Source organism: Somniosus microcephalus, chromosome 2 (genome assembly GCF_052327205.1).
Source record: "Somniosus microcephalus isolate GS21.2 chromosome 2, FLI_Smic_1.0, whole genome shotgun sequence".
NCBI classification, from domain to species: Eukaryota; Metazoa; Chordata; class Chondrichthyes; order Squaliformes; family Somniosidae; genus Somniosus; species Somniosus microcephalus.
In genome coordinates, this window is record NC_140988.1 from 65,256,110 (window position 1) to 65,279,978 (window position 23,869).

The 23,869-nt window shown below is 46.3% G+C and overlaps 1 protein-coding gene across 2 annotated transcripts in view; it reads right to left on the reverse strand.

Annotated features, from left to right (window-relative positions):
* Positions 1–3,373: 3,373 nt before the first annotated feature.
* Positions 3,374–23,869, reverse strand: part of LOC147122742 (interleukin-8-like) — a 267,783-nt gene continuing 247,287 nt past the window's right edge. The window contains exon 4 of one of the 2 annotated variants that reach the window (XM_086010020.1): positions 3,374–4,920. The gene's annotated coding sequence lies outside the window, so the exon portion shown is untranslated. Of the gene's footprint in view, positions 4,926–23,869 lie in introns of both variants that reach the window. The other variant, XM_086010014.1, reaches the window with a different exon arrangement.

A 23,869-nucleotide genomic window follows, 5' to 3' on the forward strand; every position in this document is an offset into this window, starting at 1 on the left:
GGGGGTGGGGTCAGGTGTGACCTCAGTCACTGGGGGGGTCAGGTGTGACCTCAGTCACTGGGCGAGGGGTCAGGTGTGACCTCAGTCACTGGGGGGAGGGGTCAGGTGTGACCTCAGTCACTGGGGGAGGGGTCAGGTGTGACCTCAGTCACTGGGGGAGGGGTCAGGTGTGACCTCAGTCACTGGGGGCGGGGTCAGATGTGACCTCAGTCACTGTGGGGGGTGGTCAGGTGTGACCTCAGTCACTGTGGGAGGTGTCAGGTGTGACCTCAGTCACTGGGGGGGTATCAGGTGTGACCTCAGTCACTGGGGAGGGGTCAGGTGTGACCTCAGTCACTGGGGGCGGGGTCAGTGTGACCTCAGTCACTGGGTCAGGGTTTAGATGAGACCTCAGTCACTGTGGGAGGGGTCAGGTTTGACCTCAGTCACTGGAGGCGGTGTCAGGTGTGACCTCAGTCACTGGGGGGTGGTCAGGTATGACCTCAGTCAGTGGGGCGGGGTCAGGTGTGACCTCAGTCACTGGGGGCGGGGTCAGGTGTGACCTCAGTCACTGAGAGCGGGGTCAGGTGTGACCTCAGTCACTGTGGGGGAGGCGGATCAGATGCCTGAATGAGCTTCAATAGTGTGACATCACATCCGTGGTAATTATATGCACATTTGTTTTGCATTTGTCGTGTGCATGTGTAACTGTTAAAATATAGGCTGCTGATAATTTTGCCTCGCTGCTTTGCGTAACCTACATTTTCCATCCAGGCTACTTTGCTGTGCTCCCACTTTGTGTGTCCCCGGATTCAGTTTAGAAAATGTGGGCACCCTATTTTAATGTAGAAAATGTCCCAAGGTGTTTCACCGAGTGTAATAAGTGGAAATGAAAATTGGTATATAATTGGCGGCTGATTCGATATCGCTCATTTTACACAATCACCAAAAGTCAAAATTATCTCCAGGAGATATTAAAGCACTTTTACCGATTTACAATAGCTAACACTTAAATATAATTGACTAGCTGAAGTGCCCGGCGGTGCCGAGGCTTTTCGAGGGCATGTTGTTGCTGGGAAGCGAGAGAGAGAGCGACTGGGGGAAGAGATTGAGAGCGACTGGGGGGAAGAGAGAGCGACTGGGGGAAGAGAGAGAGCGACTGGGGGGAAGAGAGGGAGGGAGGGGGGAGGGAGGGGAGGGGGAGGGGAGGGGAAAGGGAGGCGGGGGGGAGGGGGAGGGGGAGGGGGAGGGCGGGGAAGGGAGGGAGGGGGGAGGGGGAGGGCGGGGAAGGGAGGGCGGGGGAGGGAGGGGGGAAGGAAGGGAGGGAGGGGGGAAGGGAGGGCAGGGGAGGGAAGGGAGGGCGGGGGGGAGGGGAGGGAGTGGGAAGGGAGGGCGGGGGGAGGGGAGGGAGGGGAAGGGGGGGTGGGGGGGGAGGGGGAGGGCGGGGAAGGGAGGGCGGGGGGGAGGAAGGGAGGGAGGAAGGGACGGCGGGGGGGAAGGGCGGGGGGAGGGGAGGGGGGATGGAGGGCGGGGGGCGCCCCCCCCGAGGGTCGCGGCAACCCCCCCCCGAGGTGAAGACCGCTGATTGCGCGCGCAAGCAGGAGCTGAGACGCGGCGTCTCTCTCGGCCGGCGGGCCCGGTTGCCAGGGCAACCGTGACGCTGTCCAAGCCAGAGAGAGAGACGCCGCGTCTCAGCTGCTCCTGCTGCGCGCGCGGCCCCCCCCGAGGGTCGCGGCCCACCCCCGAGGGTCGCGCCCCCCCCCGAAGGTCACGGCCGCCTCCCCCTCCCCCCGAGGTGAAGACCGCCGATTGCGGCTGTGCGAGACGTCCGGCGGGCCCGGTTGCCAGGGTAACGCTGGACGCTCAGCAAGCCCCGGCAGAGAGAGACGTCTCAGCTCCTGCTGCGCGCGCACCCTAGCGGCGCTGGGCTGAGGCTCGGCCCTCCAGCCTTCGAGTGGGGCCGGGAGGTGCCTAGCTCGGGCGTGGGTGCAGAGGAGACGCCGAGGCTTCTAGGCCTACCTGGAAAAACGGGGAAAGGTAGGAAAATTAATGAGATTAGATAAGTTAACTACCTTCTAAATCATTTTTTTAAAAAACAATATGTGTTTTAAAAGCAACGTTTTTTTTTAAGACGCAGAAAGCGGGAAAAAGAAAGGAAAAGTTTGGAATCAAGATGGCGGCGACTCACCTCGGTTCAGAACGATAAAGCCCGGCCACACGCGCACCGATTGGCCCGGCGGCACACGCCAGCAACCCGGCGTACGATTGGTCGAGCTCGAGGTCACTCTGTCGCTAATGAGCGGATAATGAGATGCTAATGAGCGGAATGTTGAAGGTTTTTGGGATACCGCGGGCGCAATTTTAGCCCGGCCGAAACGTAAATACGCTTAAAACCGTCTCGGAAGCGTAAGCTTTCTTTGGAGGTAACGTGCGCATAGGTACGCCCTGTAACTTTCGAGTGCATACCCGCAACGCACACGCGATGACAGACAGATAGACAGATAGACAGATAGAAAGACAGAATGACAGAAGTACCGATTTATATATATAGATGCAGTAACACAATCATATAACATTGTCTTGTATTGTGATATTTTCTATTTACTCAGTGGTAAGTGAAACTTTTTACATTATGAGTAGGCCCTGAACAAGTCATTTTGTACTTGCACTGTCTGCAGGTTATTTGCTGAACCTAGACGCATGGGTTAAGTTCTGTATTTAATAATTTGCCAAAATCAGTCTGATATTGACAAGCCATGAGTAACCTGTTTGATTGCAAGTCCTAAAAAAGCACATATTTTATCAATTGACACACATGCATGCCAGAATACTGCCAACCAGACTCAGATATCACAGAATCACAGAAACCCCACAGTGCAGATAGAGGCCAATTTGGCCCATCGAGCCTGCACCGAAGGTTTTTTTAAATATATGGTGATAGCAGGGATTCTGGATAATAATTGCATTAAAGGCACCTTAATTCTCTTTCATTTATGCACATTTACAGTTAGTTAATTGACTTGAGTAATGAATGTCCCCTGAAACTGATGGGACATTAATCATTCCAAGGACTCGTATTCATAATTCCTTCATTTATTATTTATTCTCGGAGATCTAGTTCACTCCAGTACCTGTTGTATGTTATGATGGATTTCAAATATATTTAAAGATTGCATTTTGCTAGCCAAAAAATTATGAAAAGTTTCAAACAACTATTTACATCGTTATAGTTCACATCTCCAAGTAGTTTCCTGGTAAAATATTTAACACGTTTTCAGTATATTTATGAAATAATTGACTTGTGAATTCAATCAGTCTGGCATGGAGTGGATTGTGTAATAAGTACAACTGATTGTTATACAGGTACAGTAATGTTACAAACTGTCAAAATGACGACAGTGGGATGTTATTTATTCAAACAGTTTGGGAAATATCCTGTTTCAATTTCTGAATATTTGGGTAATTGATTGCATATTGATTCCAATATTGTAAAGTATTAAGCACTATTGGTTGTGTACAGAAACTAACATACAATGAATGGACCAATTACACAGCTTTGCCAACACTTACAATTTCATTTACAATTTATTGATTTTGCATTATTGTTTACACACATGTGATTCAGAATGATAAAAGATAACAATTGGGGCAGATTCTCTTCAGCATCCTGTGTGAGTCAATATCTGGGACATTAGGATGAGGGTGTTGGGAAGTGGAAACATGTAACACTGGGTCTCCACCCCCTTTGATGTACATTTGATGACAGATCCCCGGTGGAGACAGGAAGGAGAATCAGGCAGGAGAATTTACAATTGATATAAATGATGTGGGTGTGATGTCATTCTGCATCCCGTGTCATTTTCTGGAGGTTTTGCCCTGCATCTGCTGGAGAAGGGACGCACCCAGAGAATGTGAATGATCGAGGTTACTGCCAGCCCCTTCCGATTGAAGGATCTGCAAAAGAGCTGCTAGCAACTTCTTTAAACCTCCTGTACTGTAAGTGTAAATGTTAGGGATGGAGGGCAGTAAGGAGACGAGCAAGGCTGGAAACCACTTACTTACTGTTTCAGACAGAAGCTGAGAGCCTGTGGGTAATTTCCATTGGTGCAGGCATTTTAGGCCAGCAAAGGTGCACAACTCAACCATTGATAGGTGGTATTCCCACTTGGCAAATAACCAGCTCATGCCAATGACCTAACCATGGGAATTTACCTGGGGTTAGCTACTTTCAAGTTGGGTGAATTTCAAATCATACCACCTGACTTAAGCTGTGGTAAGGGGTGCAGGATAGTCATTCTTACTGTCTCTTTTACCCTTTTCTCTCATTAAACAAATAATTATAGATCATTCCAAGGTGGGCATTTTAGTGATTGTAATCAAGATATCAGAATTTAGAAATTAGAAATGGGCACATGCAAAGGGACCGACTTTAAACATGTAGAAGCATATAATGAAATACAATACAGCCAAATTATTTCAATAATAATGGATAAAGCAATACTCACAACTATTTATGCTAAGTAATAGACATTTCTGCTATGTTAATGTACCATGTAGCAAGATAACCTGGCAGCAAGTGTGTGACAGTGATTTGATAGTTCAAATTCTAATATCCAATTAAATAGATACATCAATCCAGATATCTGATTGGGTACCAATCTCCTGTTTGTTCTTAATTCAATTACTATTGAACTGGGTGTAGTCTAATTAAGTATCAATGAAGAAACCACCCAGATTTGAATGTGATTTCACTGTTTAGTGGACTTCTGCTGAAAACGAATCAAAATCTGTTTGCCTCTTGCTGATGGGAATGAGAAGCTGAAGCAACGATCTGTAAACACAAGACTAAGGTCAACTAGCAGAGCTTGTGCAGGGGGTGTGCTAGGTGATTTTCTGATGCTTGCCAGGCTGTGATGTGATGTTGTACTTTTCCCGAGTCATCTTCACTTGTTTCATTTGAAGTGTAGAAAATATATGAATTAATAAAATCATCAAGAGTACATTTTGAATACATCAGCTCAGAAATATTTCAGAACAAAGAAACAAGATGTCATGTCTTCTGGTAGAGTACTGGTTAATGTATTTCCCATTTTATTTTTTATTTTAAATGGGTTAATGATTATCTTAAAATAGTACACAAAGGAATTTTATGCAAATACATCATCACTGCATTACCAAAGGAAATTAAATCCTCAAGGTCCCTCAAGAAACTAAAACATGTTGAGGAGGGCTTCAGATAATGCTTGACTTTATTTGATTTATTCTTTACAAAGTGGCACTGTGCTAGAATACTACCCTTTCTGTTGGGCACTAGGGCACAAGGACAAGGGCGGGCACTAGGGCACAAGGACAAGGGCACAAGTATCATCCTTGACAGATCAGATAGGGCCTCAATTTGTTACTGCTTGAAATTGGGTGCAATTCACTAGAGTTTAGAAGAATGAGGGGGGATCTCATTGAAATGTATAAAATTCTGACAGGGCTAGACAGACTGGATGCAGGGAGGATGTTTCCCCTGGCTGGGGTGTCTAGAACAAGGGGTCACAGTCTCAGGATATGGGGTAGGACATTTAGGACTGAGATGAGGAGACATTTCTTCACTCCACAAGGGTGGTGAACCTATGGAATTCTCTACCACAGAAGGCTGTGGAGGCCAAGTCACTGAATATATTTAAGAAGGAGATAGATAGATTTCTAGAAGCAAAAGGCGTCAAAGGGTATGGGGAGAGAGCGGGAATATGGTATTGCGAGAGAGTATCAGCCATGATCATATTGAATGGAGGAGCAGGCTTGAAGGGCTGAATGGCCTACTCCTGCTCCTATTTTTCTATGTTTCTATATTTCTAAATTCATTCTCAGGCCTGATCATTCTAATTCAGCCAAGCTGCGTGCACCAATCAGGTTGCTGATGCAGCTCACCTGTCGAGAACTAACCAGTTTCAGCCAGCGCCAAAACACACGGGTAAGTCAGGGAGAGTTGTGATTGGGAGGGGGTTGAGGGTGGTCTGCCAGCATTGTGAAGCCAAGACCAGCATTCCTACAACTTCCCACTCCACATAAAACAATGGTCTAGAAATTGGGCCGTGTCGTTGTCGTTTTTCAGGTGCAAAGCGGCTTACTAATTCCCCTATATGGTGGGCAGGAAGCGCAAGCCACCCACCATATTGGTAGAGGTGGTCATCCTGGTGCAGGAGCGCACACCGGTAGAATTCTAAGTTGAAATTAATAATTATAAATTTAGGATCCTGTGCTTCTTAATGGACATGCTTTCCATTTTGGACTCACCCAGTGCCTCATTCGCCACATGCTGACCTCACACAGAGCACCATGGCGCTAACCAGCATGAAGCCCTGATTGCCAGTGCTATTTAAAGCCATCATGCAGTACTTACAGGTTAGTTGCAGTTAGTTTTTGTGGTTACTACTTAACTTTCTCAGTTTTTTTGCTGAATTCTAGCACTCTTGAAAGTTCACTCTGTCTGCACAGGGAAAGGTCTTGCTGCTTTTTCACTGTTGTTGCTCTTTGCCTCACAAATAGTCTGGCTCCAGACATGGGTGGTCTGGTAGGGCTGCCTTTGGTAATAGAGGACAAGAGGGAGCAGCTTTGAAGATATGACAGACCAGGAAAAGCTACCAGAAGAGGGAGGAGGAAGAGGAGGGCACTTAACAGGAAGCCTTATCCACAGAGGGTCTTCAGGGAGCACTTCTCCTACCTCAACTTGATTGAGGAGCAATATGAGGTGCCTTCGCTTTACCAAGGAGACTGTCACTGATCTATGTCACCTGCTCCAGCCACAACTCCACCCTCAAACCAGAGCATGGACAGCACTGCCTGTGGCTGTGAAGGTCACCATCACACTGAACTTTTATGCCATAGGCTGCTTTCAGGCTGCAACAGGTGAAATTTGCAACATCTCACAGCTCGCAGTGCATCGATGTATCAGGGAGGTCAGCGAGGCTCTGTACACAGGAGAAACACCTACACCTCCTTCCCTATTGACAGAGAGAAGCAGGATGAGAGGGCCTGAGGTTTTGCACAAATGGCAGACTTCCCCATGGTGCAAGGTGCCATTGGCTGCAACAATATTGCCATGTGCGCTCCTTATAACCAGCCTAGCATCTTTATCAATTGAAAGTGATTCCAGTCCCTCAGCGTACAACTGGTTTACGACCACAGACAGCGCATCATGCAGGTCTGTGCCTTCTATCCTGGCAGCAGTCATGACTTTTTCATCCTGCGACAGTCCTCTGTGCCGCCTTTATTCTAACCTGGATGGGTATTGGCTGACAAGGGTTATCCCCTCCGGACATGGCTCATGACTCTGGTCAGGAACCTGCACACACATGCACAGCAGACCTACAATGAGAGCTATGCTGCCCCAAGGAACATGAATGAACAAACAATCGGATGCTTAAGGAACCCCTCCATTGCCTGGCCGTTCCGGAGGAGCTTTGCTGTACACCCCTGAGAGGGTATCCAGATTTGTCATTGTCTGCTGCATGCCTCTCAACTTTGTCATCATGAGATATCAGCCCTTACCACCACCTGGGCCGCAACAATTACAGGAGCAAGAAGAGGAGCAGGAGGAGGGAGAGGAGGAGAAAGAAGAGAGGTGAGCCAACAACCACAAGAGCCTCTATTTGCTTAAGCTCTAAGTGACAAGATCATCGAGAAATGCTTCAACTAAGCTAGCCCTCTTATTCCTCATTCACCAACAGTTGCATAATCCTTACCACTATTCTTACACCCACCATCCGATTGCCTTCCTTCACTCCAGACTTATTGGTTCTGCCTCATTTTACTAAAAAGACTAAAACCAAAACCAAATCCTGATCTAAAAACAAATATATCAAACAAATCATGTCAGCATTGACAAAAGAAATGACTAATCACTCTTGTGCAAACCCTTGTGCAAACCCTCTGTGCTTGTCTTGTGTGGTAATTTTCCTATTCTGCTGCTCCTCCCCAGTGACTGGACCTTGGGAGGTGGAAGTCTGCTGACCTTCCATTGAGGACATTCCAGATGGCCTTGGAAGATGACCGCAAGCAGCTCTGGGTCTAGAGGGCCTGGCTGCAGACTGCACCGTCACGGCCTGGGCTGCAGCAGTCTGGGTCGGCTGGTTGAAGGGCTCTGGCAAGGGCACTAACGGAGTGGCTGGCAGGGTAACTGGCATGATGTCATCCTAAGAGAGAACAGCAAATTCCTCTCCCATGGAGCCAAGGTCATATTCCTGGGATGGCGTCTCCACACTCCGAGGGATCTGCTGGAGAACAAAGTGCTGGATTGATGTGATGCCCTGGATGCCCCTTTCAGCAGTAGCTCCCAAGCCAAGGTGGCAGCCGCCTGAGCTTCCATGGCAGCAGTTTGTGCTTCGATGGAAGCTGTCAGTTCATCATGAGGTACTCCATCATGGTGGGTTCCACTGCATTGCTGATGGAGCTGACCACTCAGTCCATGTTGGACAGAATGGGCTCCATGCTTAGCGCAAAGCCTGAGACAAGTTGGAGGTGGACTATTCCATGTTCCACAAAATTGTGCACAAGCAATCCAGCAGGCTGCCCATTACAGCAAACATTTCCTGGTGTATGTCCATTAGCCTTCTTCCGTAGCCTGGGCCATTGAAGTCATCATCTGAGTCCTCTGCAGCAGAGCTAGTATATGCCCTTACTCTCCAGCAAGCTGGGAGCTGTGGCATCCAATCCCTCTATCCTACGCACTTGTGTTCAGTAAATCACCTTGTGCAGCTCACTCTTCTACCCTAGCTTCTACAGTCCGTGTCATGTCAATATCCGAGCCAGTGCTTGCGAGAGTCAGATCAAGTGGTGGTGCATCATCTACACTGCTCTCATCTTCCTCCACTGGCTGAGAGGGTCTGACACTCTCAACAGCTGAAATTAAAGAGAAGGACAAGGTTTAGTTTGTTGTGTGAGGGAGAGTAGAGAAAAAGAACTGGATGTTGAAAGCATCTGCAGCTTGCCATGCAGAGTGTGTGGAGTGAGGGAGAAGTCAGAAGAGACAAAGAGGATTAGTATAGTAATCTGGGAAGTAATGCTTAAGTTATCCACCAGATGGAGACAAATAGTAAGGGATAACAATTACCAGTGTTTTAAGGTAATGTCCTGGCACACCACTTATTAAGGTAGTGGCATCGCATTCTGGGTATGACTCAGGTTGATCCTCCATCTTGGTGCTCGTGCAATAAGAAATAGAAGTATCTTGCTGGCAGCCTGTAAGCTATGTTCTCTGTTACATATGTATAATTAAACAGTTAAAGCTTTGGTTCCTGATGTCTGGCTTATCACATTTTCTGACCTTACCACTCGGATATCACATTTGGCGACGAGAATAAACGGATCTCAACTTGAAGAAGGAGAAATAAAAGAAAAGCACTGAATCAAAGAAGTCATGGCTGCTATGGTAGGACAGCTCTCTGCTTTTGATGTTCAGCTGCAGACTTGGAAAGAGTACTGTGAGTTACTGGAGCATTTCTTTGTGCAAATAATATAGTTGATGTCGGGAAAAGGAGAGCTATTTTGCTCACTTCCGTGGGGAGTCAGACGTATAGTTTAATGACAAACTTATGCAGTCCTGAAAAGCCTGGAGATGTACCATTTGCTAACTTAGTGGACTTGCTAAAGGAACATTTCAATCCCAGACCGAGTGAGATTGTACAGCATTTCAAATTTAATTCACGGAACAGGAAACTGGGAGAGACTGTATTGGATTATGTAGCGGTGTTGAGAAAACTGGCACATGATTGCAATTACGGGAACAGTTTGAAAGACATGCTGAGAGATAGGCTTGTTTACGGGATAATGGATGCTCGAATGCAGAGGAGATTATTGTCCGAGACTGGGCTTACGTATGAAAAAGCGTTGGAACTTGCTCAATTAATAGAGACAGCTAACCATGATGTAAACAAAATACAAGGTTCAGACTGGGCTACGGCAAAGCGAGTTGGAGGTCCGGTTGTGCACAAGTTAAATATGAGTCGGAAACCACAACGTGAGCATTTAAAGGCATGTTATAGATGCAATGGAGATCACCTGGCGAGGGAATGCAGGTTTCTGGAGGAAAAGTGCCACAAGTGTGGGAAGAAAGGACATATAAAATGTGCATGCCGAGCAAAAGCTACCCTGGAGGTATACAAACCTAAAGGGGGAGGAAAGCAAAACCTAGTAAGAGAAGTGAAAAAACAGGGAGCACATCACATCAGTGGAGAAGCTGAGAAAGAAGACAACATGTTCATATTGCATAGTATGGTAGAGGACATTCCAAAAGAGGATCCTATCACTTTGCAACTGATAGTAAATGAATCTAAGGTCAACTTTGAGGTGGATACCGGATGTGGTGTTACCATAATGAACAGGGAAGAGTACTCAAAATTGTGGAACCGTGCAAAAGTTCCAGAATTAAAGTCTTGCTCTATGCAGCTTAAAACCTATGCCAGTGAATGAGTGGCGACATTGGGTACAGCTACTGTAACTGTGAAACACAGGGAGACCGTGGAACAGCTAGCTACCTATAGTTGTTGTATCGGGTTCTGGACCAAACTTGTTAGGTCGGGGCTGGATACGAGAACTTAAATTAGATTGGGGAGCAATAAATCAACTAGAGGGAGGCAAACAATTGTCTTTGCAAGACGTGTTGATTGAACGTGAGAAGGTGTTCAAGGAAGAACTTGGAACATTTAATGGCCCCCCAGCTAAGATTTATGTAGACAAGGAGGCACTGCCAAGGTTTTTTAAACAACGTCCTGTGCCATATGCCATGAAACCGAAGGTAGAGGCTGAGCTTGACCGTCTTTTGAGAGAGAACATTCTGGAACCCGTAAAAGGTTCAGAATGGGCAGCTCCCATTGTACCTGTTTTAAAACCAGACAATTCGGTAAGAATCTGTGGAGATTATAAATTGACAGTAAATAGGGTGTCTAAACTTGAACAGTATCCTATTCCCAAAATTGAGGATCTTTTTGCAAACCTGGCTGGAGGGAAGAAATTCATGAAGCTGGATATGAGTCATGCATACTTGCAGATTACACTAGATGAGGAATCCAAGAAGTATGTAACCATAAATACACACAAGGGTTTGTTTACCTATAACCATTTGCCATTCGGTGTCTCATCTAGTCCAGCTATCTTCCAGAGGACTATCGAGGGTGTACTGCAAGGGATTCCACATGTTTCAATCTATCTGGATGACATTCTGGTGATGGGAAGAACCGACCAGGAGCATCTGAGCACTCTGAGAGAGGTTGTACAAAGATTGGATAAGGCGGGGTTACGGCTCAAGAGGAGTAAGTGCACTTTCCTGGGGAATGAGGCCGTGTTCCTGGGACATAGAGTGGATGCCACAGGGCTCCATCCAATTAAGGAGAAGGTACAAGCACTGCAGGAGGCCCCAGCACCTACAAATGTGACTGGATTAAAAGCTTACCTGGGACTGCTAATCTATTATAACAGGTTTTTACCAAACTTGGCAACAGTATTAGCACCTCTTCACAAACTACTGCGCAAGGAGACACAGTGGCAGTGGGAAGAGGAACAGAGGGTTTCATTTGAACAGTCCAAGAAACTGATGCTGTCCTCGGATGTGCTGGTTCACTACAATGCAGAGAAAGACATCATTCTCTCTTGTGATGCTTCACCTTACGCGGTGGGGGCAGTTCTTTCACAAAGCTTGGAAGATGGAACAGAAAGACCGATAGGGTTTATGTCTCGAACTCTGACCCCAGCAGAAAAAAACTATTCCCAGTTAGATAAAGAGGGATTAGCAGTAATGTTTGGGTTACAGAGGTTTCACAAGTACATATATGGCAGGAAATTCACCATATGCACCGATCATAAACCTCTTCTATCTCTTTTTAATGAGATGAAAGCAGTACCACAGATGGTGTCACCCCAGATCCAGAGGTGGGCAGTGACGTTAAGGGCGTATGAGTATGTCATCGTTTACAAGGCGGGCAAGTACCATGGGAACGCAGGTGCCTTGAGCCATCTTCCACTACCAGGTACGCCTATCCGTGCAGCTCCAGAGGACAGAGTTTTGATGTTGGAGGACACGGATACGGCAATTGTGATCGCAGAACAAGTAAGGACATGGACAGGTAAAGATCCAGTACTGTCTAGAGTCTGAGAATATGTAATGAGGATGTCTACCCCGAGAGGTGCCGGGGGAAGGCCCTGATAATCATTAAAGACGCGAGTCACCCCAGCCACAACCTCTTCGCCCTGCATCCCGTCCGGTAAGAGATACCGAAGCATACGGCCTCGTACCAACAGGTTTTAAAACAGCTTCTACCCCCAGGCCATAAGACTCATGAACGATTACTTTATTATTATTTATTATCACAGAATCACAGAATCCCCACAGTGCAGATAGAGGCCATTTCGGCCCATCGAGCCTGCACCGACACATATCCCACCCTATCCCCGTAACCCCACGTATTTAATCCCCCCTAACACTAAGGGTCAATTTATCATAGCCAAATCCACCTAACCCGCACATCTTTGGACTGTGGGAGGAAACCGGAGCACCCGGAGGAAACCCACGCAGACACGGGGAGAATGTGCAAACTCCACACAGACAGTCGCCCGAGGCCGGATTTGAACCTGGGTCCCTGGCGCTGTGAGGCAACAGTGCTAACCACTATGCCACCGTGCCTGTTGTTTTATTTATTATTACTATCTTTCTATTAGTATTTCTATTAGTATTTTTATCATTGTTATGCCATATTTATTCCAATGTTGGGAGGACTCGTAAAAATCAACATTTCATTGTGCAGTACACACGTCTGCTGCATATATGACAAATAAAATTGAACTGAATTGAATTGAATTGAGGGGTTGGCCACAACATCCGGAAGGGACTGATTTCACACCTTACAGTGTCAGGAAGACAGAGCTGAGTGTGCAGGATGGTTGCGTGTTGTGGGGAGCACGAGTGATTATTCCACAGCCAGCACGACAGTCTATCCTAGTGCAACTACATCAGTGTCATCCGGGAGTTTCGCGCATGAAAGCCTTGGCAAGGAGTTACTTGTGGTGGCCAAAGCTAGATGAGGAGCTAGAAAATCTTGTCAAGACATGCAGCACTTGTCAAGTACACAGGAAGGCACCAGCAGCGGCTCCTCTCCACCCCTGGGAGTGGCCAGATAAACCATGGAGAAGACTACATGTAGGTTATGCGGGTCCATTTATGGGAAAAATGTTCCTCATAATCATTGATGCACATTCCAAATGGATGGATGTTTATCCTGTAAATTCTGCTTCATCTACTGTTACTATAGGCTGCCTGCGTAGGAGTTTTAGTAATCAAGGGATACCGGAGATCGTAGTAAGTGACAATGCCACGTGTTTTGTGCGTACAGAAACAAAAGAGTTCATGAGAAACAATGGCATAGTGCACGTGACTTCAGCTCCATATCATCCATCTTCAAATGGACTTGCAGAGAGGGCCGTACAAACATTTAAGGAGATGATGAAAAAAAGTGCAGAAGAGAGTTTGGCAGCAAAAGTGTCACGAGTTCTGTTCAGTTACAGAATAACACCTCAATCTACCACAGGACTCTCTCCTGCTGAGTTGTTGTTAGGACGTCGACTACGCTCCACTCTTGACCTGGTTCACCCAGATCTAAAAAGGAAGGTGGAAAACCGACAAATCAAACAAAAGGAGAACCATGACAGAAGGACAAAGAGCCGCAGTTTTGGAGAAGGAGATGCGGTCCTTACCAGGAATTTCAGTTATGGTCCAAAATGGATTCCTGGCATCATAGACTCAATGACCGGTCCAGTATCATATACGGTCATGGTGGGAACTGGTCAGGTAGTACGCCGACATGTGGATCAGATACTGACCAGACAAGGGGAAATCGAACTGGAGGTTCCAGAGGAAATGTTGGAGGACAAGTTGGTCCCCAGTTATCCAAATGCATTGGTGGTACCAGCACCACGAACAGAGCCAGTTATACCTGGACCCCTTCGTCAAGAGGAAACCATCGTAGCAGATGGCATAGTGGTTAGCACTGTTGCCTCACAGCGCCAGGGACCTGGGTTCAAATCCGGCCTCGGGTGACTTCCTGTGTGGAGTTTGCACATTCTTCCCGTGTTTGCGTGGGTTTCCTCTGGGTGCTCTGGTTTCCTCCCACAGTCCAAAGATGTGCGGGTTAGGTTGATTGGCCATGATAAAAATTGGCCCTTAGTGTTAGGGGGGATTAAATATGTGGGGTTACGGGGATAGGGCTTGGGTGGGATGGCTGCCGGTGTAGGGACCGGGTGCTAGGGTTTGGATGATCAGGCATGATCTCGTTGAATGGCGGAGCAGGCTCAAAGGGCTGAATGGCCTACTCCTGCTCCTATCTTCTATGTTTCTATGTTTCTATGAGTCAGATACTCTGAGTACTGCTCGGGAGCAGCAGGTGGCTCTACCATAATCAAGCAGAGACTTGACTGTAAGACGTTCGACAAGGGTTCACAAGCCGCCAAAGAGATTGATCACGACCTGCTAGATTTGTTCAGTATGGACTATCGTTAAAGGAGTTTCCTTGTGGACTTTTTAAGAATGTTGTTAAGAAATTATTGTAAACATAAGAGGGAGGGGATATAGTAATCTGGGATGTAATGCTTAAGTTATCCACCAGATGGAGACAAATAGTAAGGGATAACAATTACCAGTGTTTTAAGGTAAAGTCCTGGCACACCACTTATTAAGGTAGTGGCATTGCATTCTGGGTATGACTCAGAGGTTGATCCTCCATCTTGGTACTCGTGCAATAAGAAATAGAAGTATCTTGCTGGCAGCCTGTAAGCTATGTTCTCTGCTACATATGTATAATTAAACAGTTAAAGTTTTGGTGTTGAAGTCTGGCTTATCACAGTTTCTGACCTTACCACTCAGATATCACAATTAGGTATGAAGAAACCCTGCTCAATATCTCCTCCAGCATCACCAGTGGCCATGGCCTTCAATCTGCCCCAACCCATAATGGGCAGCACAATCTCTTCAAGGGGAGAAAGGGTCTGCAGAGGGGTTCTTCCTCTTCCGGTGGCAGCCTGTTGCCCGGTGTGTGTGTGACCTTCTCCCACAAGAAAGAGTGAAGTGTGTTTGTGAAAGTTGTGAGGTGTTTGGAGAATGGTGGAATAGCTGAGAGTGTGTGTGAGATGTGAGCTGTGGGTAAGTTAAATTTCTAATAGTGCTGAGTGTGTGAGTATATGGAGAAGGATGTTTAGTGAAGTGTGGTGCAGTGTAGTGAGGGAGGGCAGTGTTGAGAGTGTTGTACTTAATGAGGCTGTGAGTTGCACAGCTGTGATAAAATATTTTAGCAATCAATTTACCATGACAGCTCTAGTTAGAGCATTGAATTTTTCCAGCACTGTAGCCATGTTCTTTGGGCAATGCTCCTGTCATTGATCTCCACAGTAATCTCCTCGCACTGCCTCAGCAATAGATGCCTGGAGGGCTTTCTGCCTTGTGGGGGAAAATGGATGTCCCTCCCCTTCTCCGCTGCCTGCAACAAGATCTCCAGTGCAGCATCAGAGAACCTTGATGTCTGCTCTCTCCCTCCATTACTCATTTCCTGCAGAGGTTGCAGTACAGGTCTCACAGCCAGAATGCACCTCCCTTTTAAGTGGTGCTGGCTTCCTTTAAGTAGCTTCCTGGCCTCCCACTATCACCACACCGCACCCCCCCCCCCCCACCCCACCCCAAGAGGCATGCAGCCAATGAATAACATCTGCATGCACAAATCATTATAATGAGCAGGCATTGATTGTAACTGGCGCGGGTAGTCTGTGCCTTGCCCTCTCACAGCTGTTTTCAAGCGCTATCCAATTTCTAGGCCAGAATTTCTGAAAGTTTTGGGGCCTTTTTCTGAGCAGCCTCCATTGGTCCCTTTAAGGACTGCTGGTTAGACATAGACATAGAAGATAGGAGCAGGAGTAGGCCATTCGGCCCTTCAAGCCTGCTCTGCCATTCAATGAGATCATGGCTGATCATCCAAATTCAGTACCATGTCCCTGCCTTCTCCCCATATCCCTTGATCCATTTAGCCTCAAGAAATATATCCAACTCTTTCTTGAATATATTTAATGAACTGGCCTCCACCGCCTTCTGTGGTAGAGAATTTCACAGGTTCACCACTCTCTGGGTGAAGAAATTCCTCCTCATTTCAGCCCTAAATGGCTTACCCCTTATCCTTAGACTATGACCCCTGGTTCTGGACTCCCCGGCCATCAGAAACATCCTTCCTACATCTAGTCTGTCCAGGCCTGACAGAATTTTATAGGTTTCGATGAGATCCCCTCTCAATCTTCTAAACTCCAGTGAGTATAAGCCCAATCGACACAATCTCTCCTCATACGTCATTCCTGCCATCCCAGGTATCAGCCTGGTGAATCTTCGCTGCACTCCCTCCATGGCAAGAACGTCCTTCCTCAGGTAAGGCGACCAAAACTGCACACAATACTCAAGGTGCGGCCTCACCAAGGCCCTGTACAACTGTAGCAAGACATCCTTGTTCCTGTACTCGAACCCTCTTGCTACGAAGACCAACATACCATTTGCCTTCTTAACCGCCTGCTGCACCTGCATGCTTACCTTCAGCAACTGGTGCACAATAACACCCAGGTCTCTTTGCACTTCCTCTTCTCCCAATCTATTGCCATTCAAATAATAATCTGCCTTCCTGTTTTTGCCACCAAAGTGGATAACCTCACATTTATCCACATGATAGTGCATTTGCCAAGTTTCTGCCCAATCACCCAACCTGTCCAAATCATACTGGAGCTTGACGACATCCTCCTCACAGCTTACCCTCCCACCCAGCTTTGTGTCGTCTGCAAATTTGGAGATATTACATCCAATTCCCTCGTCCAGATCATTAATATATATTGTGAACAGCTGGGGTCCTAGGACCGATCCTTGCGGTACCCCACTAGTCACTGCCTGCCACTCGGAAAATGACACGTTTATTCCAACTCTTTGCTTTCTGTCCGCCAACCAGTTCTCTATCCAAGTCAATACCTTGCCCCCAATCCCATGTTCCTTAATTTTGCACGCTAATCTCTTATGTGGGACCTTATCGAAAGCCTTCTGAAAGTCCAAATACACCACATCCACTGGTTCTCCCTTATCTATTTTGCCAGTTACATCCTCAAAAAATTCCAGGAGATTAGTCAAGCATGATTTACCTTTTGTAAATCCATGTTGACTTTGTCCGATCCTGTCACTGCTTTCCAAGTGCTCTGCTATTACATCTTTTATAATAGACTCTAGCATTTTCCCCAATGCCGATGTCAGGCTTACCGATCTATAATTCCCCGCTTTTTCTCTACCACCTTTTTTGAATAGTGGGGTAACATTAGCTACCCTCCAATCCATGGGTACTGTTCCAGAGTCTATCGAGTTCTGGAAGATGACCAGCAATGCATCTACTATCTCTATGGCCACTTCCTTAAGTACCCTGGGATGTAGACCATCAGGCCCTGGGGATTTATCGGCCTTCAGTCCCATCAATTTTCCTAACACCATTTCCCTACAAATACTGATTTCTTTCAGTTCCCCCCTTTCATCAGACCCTATGTTCCCCGGCATCTCTGGGAGGTTATTTGTGTCCTCCTTTGTGAAGACAGAACCAAAGTATGTATTTAGTTGGTCTGCCATTTCCTTGTTTCCCATTATAAATTCCCCTGATTCTGACTGCAAGGGACCTACGCTTGACTTCACCAATCTTTTTCTCTTACATATCTATAAGAACATAAGAACATAAGAAATAGGAGCAGGAGTAGGCTAATCGGCCCCTCGAGCCTGCTCCACCATTCAATAAGATCATGGCTGATCTGATCCTAACCTCAAATCTTCTATCACTCTGCATCCACCCGAACCCATGTGATCTCCTGGGAGAGGCAAAAAACCAGATAAAGACCCAACGGCCAATTTGGGAGAAAAAAATCTGGGAAATTCCTCTCCGACCCATCTATGCGATCGAATTTCTTCCAGGAGATCACTCTGTCCCTATATTTTCACAGTACTTACCTTCTGTAAAGGCGATCTCCACCCCAGCCAGGAACAGGAATAAAACCATCTCCTGAAATCTAACACAGAATTAGAACACAGTAGGAGCAGAACCAGGCTACACGGCCCCTGGGCCCACTCCACTACCCACAGGGCCATGACCATTCCAAACCTAGACTCATGTCCAATTTCCTGCCCGCTCCCCGTAACCCTTAATTCCCTTTACTTCTAGGAAACTATCTATTTCTGTTTTAAATTTATTTAATGATGTAGCTTCCACAGCTTTCTGGGGCAGCAAATTCCACAAACCTACCACCCTCTGAGTGAAGAAGTTCTCCTCATCTCAGTTTTGAAAGAGCAGCCCCTTATTTTAAGATTATGCCCCCTAGTTCTAGTTTCATCCATCATTGGGAACATCCTCACCGCATCCACCCGATCAAGCCCCTTCACAATCTTATATGTTTCAATAAGATCACTTTTACAGTCAGTTTTTATGTTCCCTGCTAGCTTACTCTCATATTCTATTTTCCCTTTCTTAATTAATCCCTTTGTCCTCCGTTGTTGACTCCTAAACTGCTCCCAATCCTCAGGATTATTGCTTTTTCTGGCCAATTCATATGTCCTCTCCTTGGATCTTATGCTGTCCCTAATTTCCCTTGTTAGCCACGGTTGAGTCATCTTTTTTGTTTTATTTTTAGGCTGCTCAAGACTCGCATGTACTAGTCAGAGCTTGCGAAGCACTCTAACTTGTATAAACAAATTTACAAATCCAGGTGGAAAGTGGGCGCAGGAGTTTCATTTCAATATTGATTTCAGGCGGCCACTAGGACTGCCTAATAGAAAGCCCTGACCAATTTAGCAGTGGCCCAAACATCCATGCAGAATGGATGGAGGCCTCGGCACTGCTAAATTGGTTATTGTTGCAGCCATTTTATACCCATAAAATGCGAGCAGCAATGTGGAATTTGTGCCCCATGGTGTCCTCTGTCTCCCAAGCACAAACAGCAGGCTTGAACACCAGTGACAGGAATTCACCAATTTTATGCTGAATGGCTACAAACGAAGTGTGAGATAGAAGTATGGCCTAGATTGGACATGAAGAGCATAGGGTTGATCGGTGTAGAGAAGCTGATAAAGGAGACTAGTTGACCATTGGCAGACAGAAAAGGAAGTGGCAGCTGAGGATAGACAGGGGATTATCTTTGGAGCTGGATTTGTCTAATAGGTATACCTGTGATGTACCAATGATGTGGACAAGAAAGTGACACAGATGAGGGTAATGATGAGTGACGATAGGGCACTGGGGAGCAAGTGGTCACCCATGGGGGAAACAGTACAGGTAACAAAAATAGCTGAGTGGTGATTGTGGGGGATTCTATAGTTGGAGGGGCAGATAGTTTCTTTTGTAGACATGATCCAAGGTCCCAAATGGTATGTTGCTTCCCAGGTGTCAAGATTGGGGACACCTTGAAGAAAATACCAAAGGTTCTGGAATGGAGGAAGAGCAGCTAGAGGTCATGGTTCATGTGGAAACCAATGACTTAGACATGAGTAGGTTCGACGTTCTGCAGAATGTTGATGGTGGTGGATGGGGTGCCAATCAAGCGGGTTGCTTTGTCCTGGATGGTGTCGAGCTTCTTGAGTGTTGTTGGAGCTGCACTCACCCAGGCAAGTGGAGAGTATTCCATCACACTCGTTACTTGTGCCTTGTAGATGGTGGAAAGGCTTTGGGGAGTCATGAGGTGAGACACTCACTGCAAAATACCTCTGACCTGCTCTTGTTGTCACAGTATTTATGTGACTGGTTCAGTTAAGTTTCTGGTCAATGGTGGCACCCCAGGATGTTGATGGCGGGGGATTTCATGATGGTAATGCCATTGAATGCCAAGGGGAGGTAGTTAGATTCTCTCTTGTTGGAAATGGTCCTTTCCTGGCACTTGTGTGGCGTGAATGTCAGTTGCCACTTTGCCCAAACCTGGATGTTGTCCAGGTTTTGCTGCATGTGGGCATGGACTGCTTTATTATCTGAGAAATTTTGAATAGAACTGAACACTGTGCAATCATCAGTGAACATCCCCACTTCTGACCTTATGATGGAGGGAAGGTCATTGATGAAGTAGCTGAAGATCGTTTATACACTGTCCTGAGGAACGCCTGCAACAATGTTTGGATTACTCCCAGTGCCACACGCTGAACCATAGAGAGAGAGAAAGATTGGCATTGTCAACGCATGGCTGGAAGGGTGGTGCAGAAGGGAAGATTTCAGATTCCTTGGACATTGTGTTCACTGTCGGGCCCAGGGAAGGCTGAAGATAGGATGGCATTTACCTAAACCAGAGAGGCATCTGTGTATTTGCTGAAAGGGTAAATTGGGCAGTTGGGAAAGGTTTAAACTAGTTAGGGGGCTGGGAGGGGAAAATCCACACTGTACATCAAAAAGTGTGAGAAATAAACCAGAAGGACATATGGGCAGGGTGAGGACAGTTTCCCAGATAAGAGTTCTGTATACAAATGCACGTAGCATAAGAAATAAAATAAGTGAATTAGAAGCTCACATTCAGCTTAAAGGGCATGATGTAGTAGCTATTACAGAGACCTAGTTACAACCTCAGCATGACTTGGGTGCTAAATATTCCAGGCTATAGAATCTTTAGGAAGGACTGGAAAATTGGAAAAGGAGGGGGAGAGAAAAGACACTAGAAAGAAGGGGCTTCAGTAAGTGTGATCGGCAGTGGAAACAGTACGGGTAAAGTTGGAGAACAGCAACAAAGGATGCAAGACTCTGGTGGCAGTTGTCTACAGACTTCCTGGTAGTACCTGTAGTGATATAGTGAGGGATGTATAAATATAGCGATCAGGGAAGTATGTAGCAAAAACAATGTACAGTGAACTCTTTCTTATCCGGCACCTATGGGACCAGGATGGTGCCAGTTGATGAAAAATTCTGGATAACAGAGAGGTATACCTACCAAGGCAATTTTTAACACAAACAAAAATAAAAACCACTGATTAACTCGGCCACCGTGGGAGACTCGGACTTGGCAAAACGAGTGCTGGCGGATTCGGTAAGATTACCGGTTATCTATTTTGCCAGTTATTAAAGTATTCCAAATGATTAAGTACCGTTTAAACAAGAGTTTATTGTAGTTATACGAGGGGATTTTAATGTTCACATAGACTGAGAGAAGCGAAACAACTCGAGTAGTAAAGGCAATGAATTTCAGGAAAGTTTTCTGGAACAATATGTTTTAGAACCAAGAATGGTACAGGCTTCTAGATTTAGTGATGAGTAACAAACCAAAATTAGTTACAATCTGAGGTTGAAAAAAGTGTCCATAATATGATTGAATTTGATATTAGGTTTGAGAGGGAGCAGGGAGAGTCAGAAACCACGTTTTTGAATTTATGTAAGGCAAAATTCGAAGGGATGAGAAATAAATTGACCACAGTAGACTAGGCTGAGCTGTTCATGAATAAACCCTCAAACAAACTTACAAATTTACAAAGAAGTATTTGGTACAATGCAAAGCCAGTACATACCCCTAAAAGGCAAAGGCTCTACTTGTGTAGTTAATCACCCATGGTCAATAAATGAGGGAAGAGACAGCATGAAGCTAAAAGAAAAGGCTTACAGGAATGCAAAGGAAGTGGAAATCTTGTGGACTTACTGGAAAAAATAATTAGACTTAAGATAAACAAATCCCAAGAAGCTGATGGTTTCCAGCACAGGTTATTAAAATAATTTGTTGAGGAAATTGCAGATGCATTAATATTTTCCAAAGCTCTCTCAATTCTGGAATTGTGCCTTTGAATTGGAAAATTGCAAATGTCATTCCATTATTTAAGAAGGGTGAGAGAGAGAAACAAGTCCTGTCATTTTAACCTGAATTGTAAGGAAGTTATTGGAATCAGTCATCAGAGACAGTGTGACTGAGCACATGGACAAGTATCAGCTGATCAAAGACAGTCAGTGTGGATTTGTGAAGGATAGGTCATATCTAACTGAACTAGTTGAATTTTTTGAGGAGATCACTAGCATGTTGGATAGGGGAGTGTCTATGGTGCTGTCTATATGGACTTCTAGAAAGTATGTGATATGTTTCCACATTTTCCCTTGAGTTTAAAAGATTAAGGCGTCATCTACATTAGGTGTTTAAGTTGATTAAAAGATTTGATAGGGTGGCTAGAGAGAATCTATTTGCTCTGGTGGTGGAGTCCTGAACAAGGGGCATAACCCTAAAATTAGCGCTAGGCTGTTCAGGGGTGATGTTAGGAAGCACTGAGGACAGTTTGGCTTGTATTCCCTAAGTTTAGTAGGTTGAGGGTTGATCTAATCAGGCTATTTAAAACGATAAATGTATCTGATAAAGTAGATACAAGAAATATTTCCTCTGGTGGAGGAATCCAGAACAAAGGGGCACAGTCTTAAAATTAGAGCTTGCTCATTGAAGAGTAAAATCAGCAAACACATAGAGCACTAGAAATTTGCAACTCGTTCCCACAAAAGGCATGGATGCTGGGGCAATTGATATTTTCAAGACTGAGATGGGCAGATTTTTGATTGGTGAGGGTATCAAGGGATGGGGCCTAGAAATCCGATTGTGCGGGAGAACATGTACTGGGATCACAGTGCGAAAGTAACCTCCACCACGCAAAATCTATGCTGCCTGCTTATTAAAATGATTGCTGCATGCAGCCAGCACTACCTGCGCTGTTCATTGGCTGAACACATGAATGGGACTGCATTTCAGGAGGCCACGTCACGATTGAAAGGCAGCCAGCTCCTCTTAAAGAGGAAGTGCATTGTGGCTGCCGGAAGTGATGCAAATTGTTTCTGCAGTGAGATGGCTGAAGCTGGGAGAATGCAGGCACCAGGGTTTCTGAGCTGGGCTGGAAGGTGCAGGAGGAGGGACATCCTTTATACCCCAGGGGGCAGGAAGCCCTCCAGGCATCTGATGAGGTGGCAGTAAGAGGAGGTTGCGAACGAGGTGAATTTCGGATGCAATGCAGGAAGAAGTTTAATGATTAGACTAGAGTTGTCAAGGGAAAAACACTGTTCAATTGGCTTCTCATCACAGCTGCACCACTCAGTCTAATGGGCAGTAATGCTCACAGCTCTCCCCAGCACTAGCCCTTGTTCCAATTTCATTTCCACTCGATAGAATGTGGAAGCCCCTGAGCCAGCGCAGGCAGAGGAGCAGTGAAGATGATTTGTTCTAACTCTTGCAACCACCAGCTCAGATGCTAACACCATGCCAGCTTTAGAGGTTAGGGTAGAGGAGGGATCAGCATGTGGTGACTCACCTGCAGGAGCCCAGGCAGGGGGATAGGATGCTACAGGTGTCAGCTCATTGTAGGGTGAAGTTGAACACTAGTTCTGCTGCAGAGGTCTCAGATGCAGATTTTGGTGGGCCAGACTATCACAGAAGGCTAATGGACATACACAGGAAATTCTTTGTGCTCTGGGCAGTTTGCAGGAGAGCTTGTGAGCAATGTCACGAAGTGTGAAGGACTTTGTGCAAAGTCCATTCTTTCCAACGTGAAGCGAGTGCTCACCATTGCAGTGGAACCCACCATGATGAAATGTCTCCTGATGAATCTGACAGCTACATTGGCAGCAAATACTGTTGCCATGGAAGCTCAGATGGCTGCCACCTTGGCCCTGTGTGCCACTGTTAAAAGGGTTGTCATGTCACTCCAGCATTCTATTCCCCAACAGAGCTCTAGGTGTGATGAGGGGCAGTCCTAGCTTTGGCTCTGCTGTCCCATCACAGGATGACTGCATGCCTGCTCCCCAGCCAGCCACTCTGCCACTGCCCTTGCTGGGGCCTGTCAGCAAGCTGTCCCAGACCGCTGCAACCCAGCCCTAGATGCTGCAGC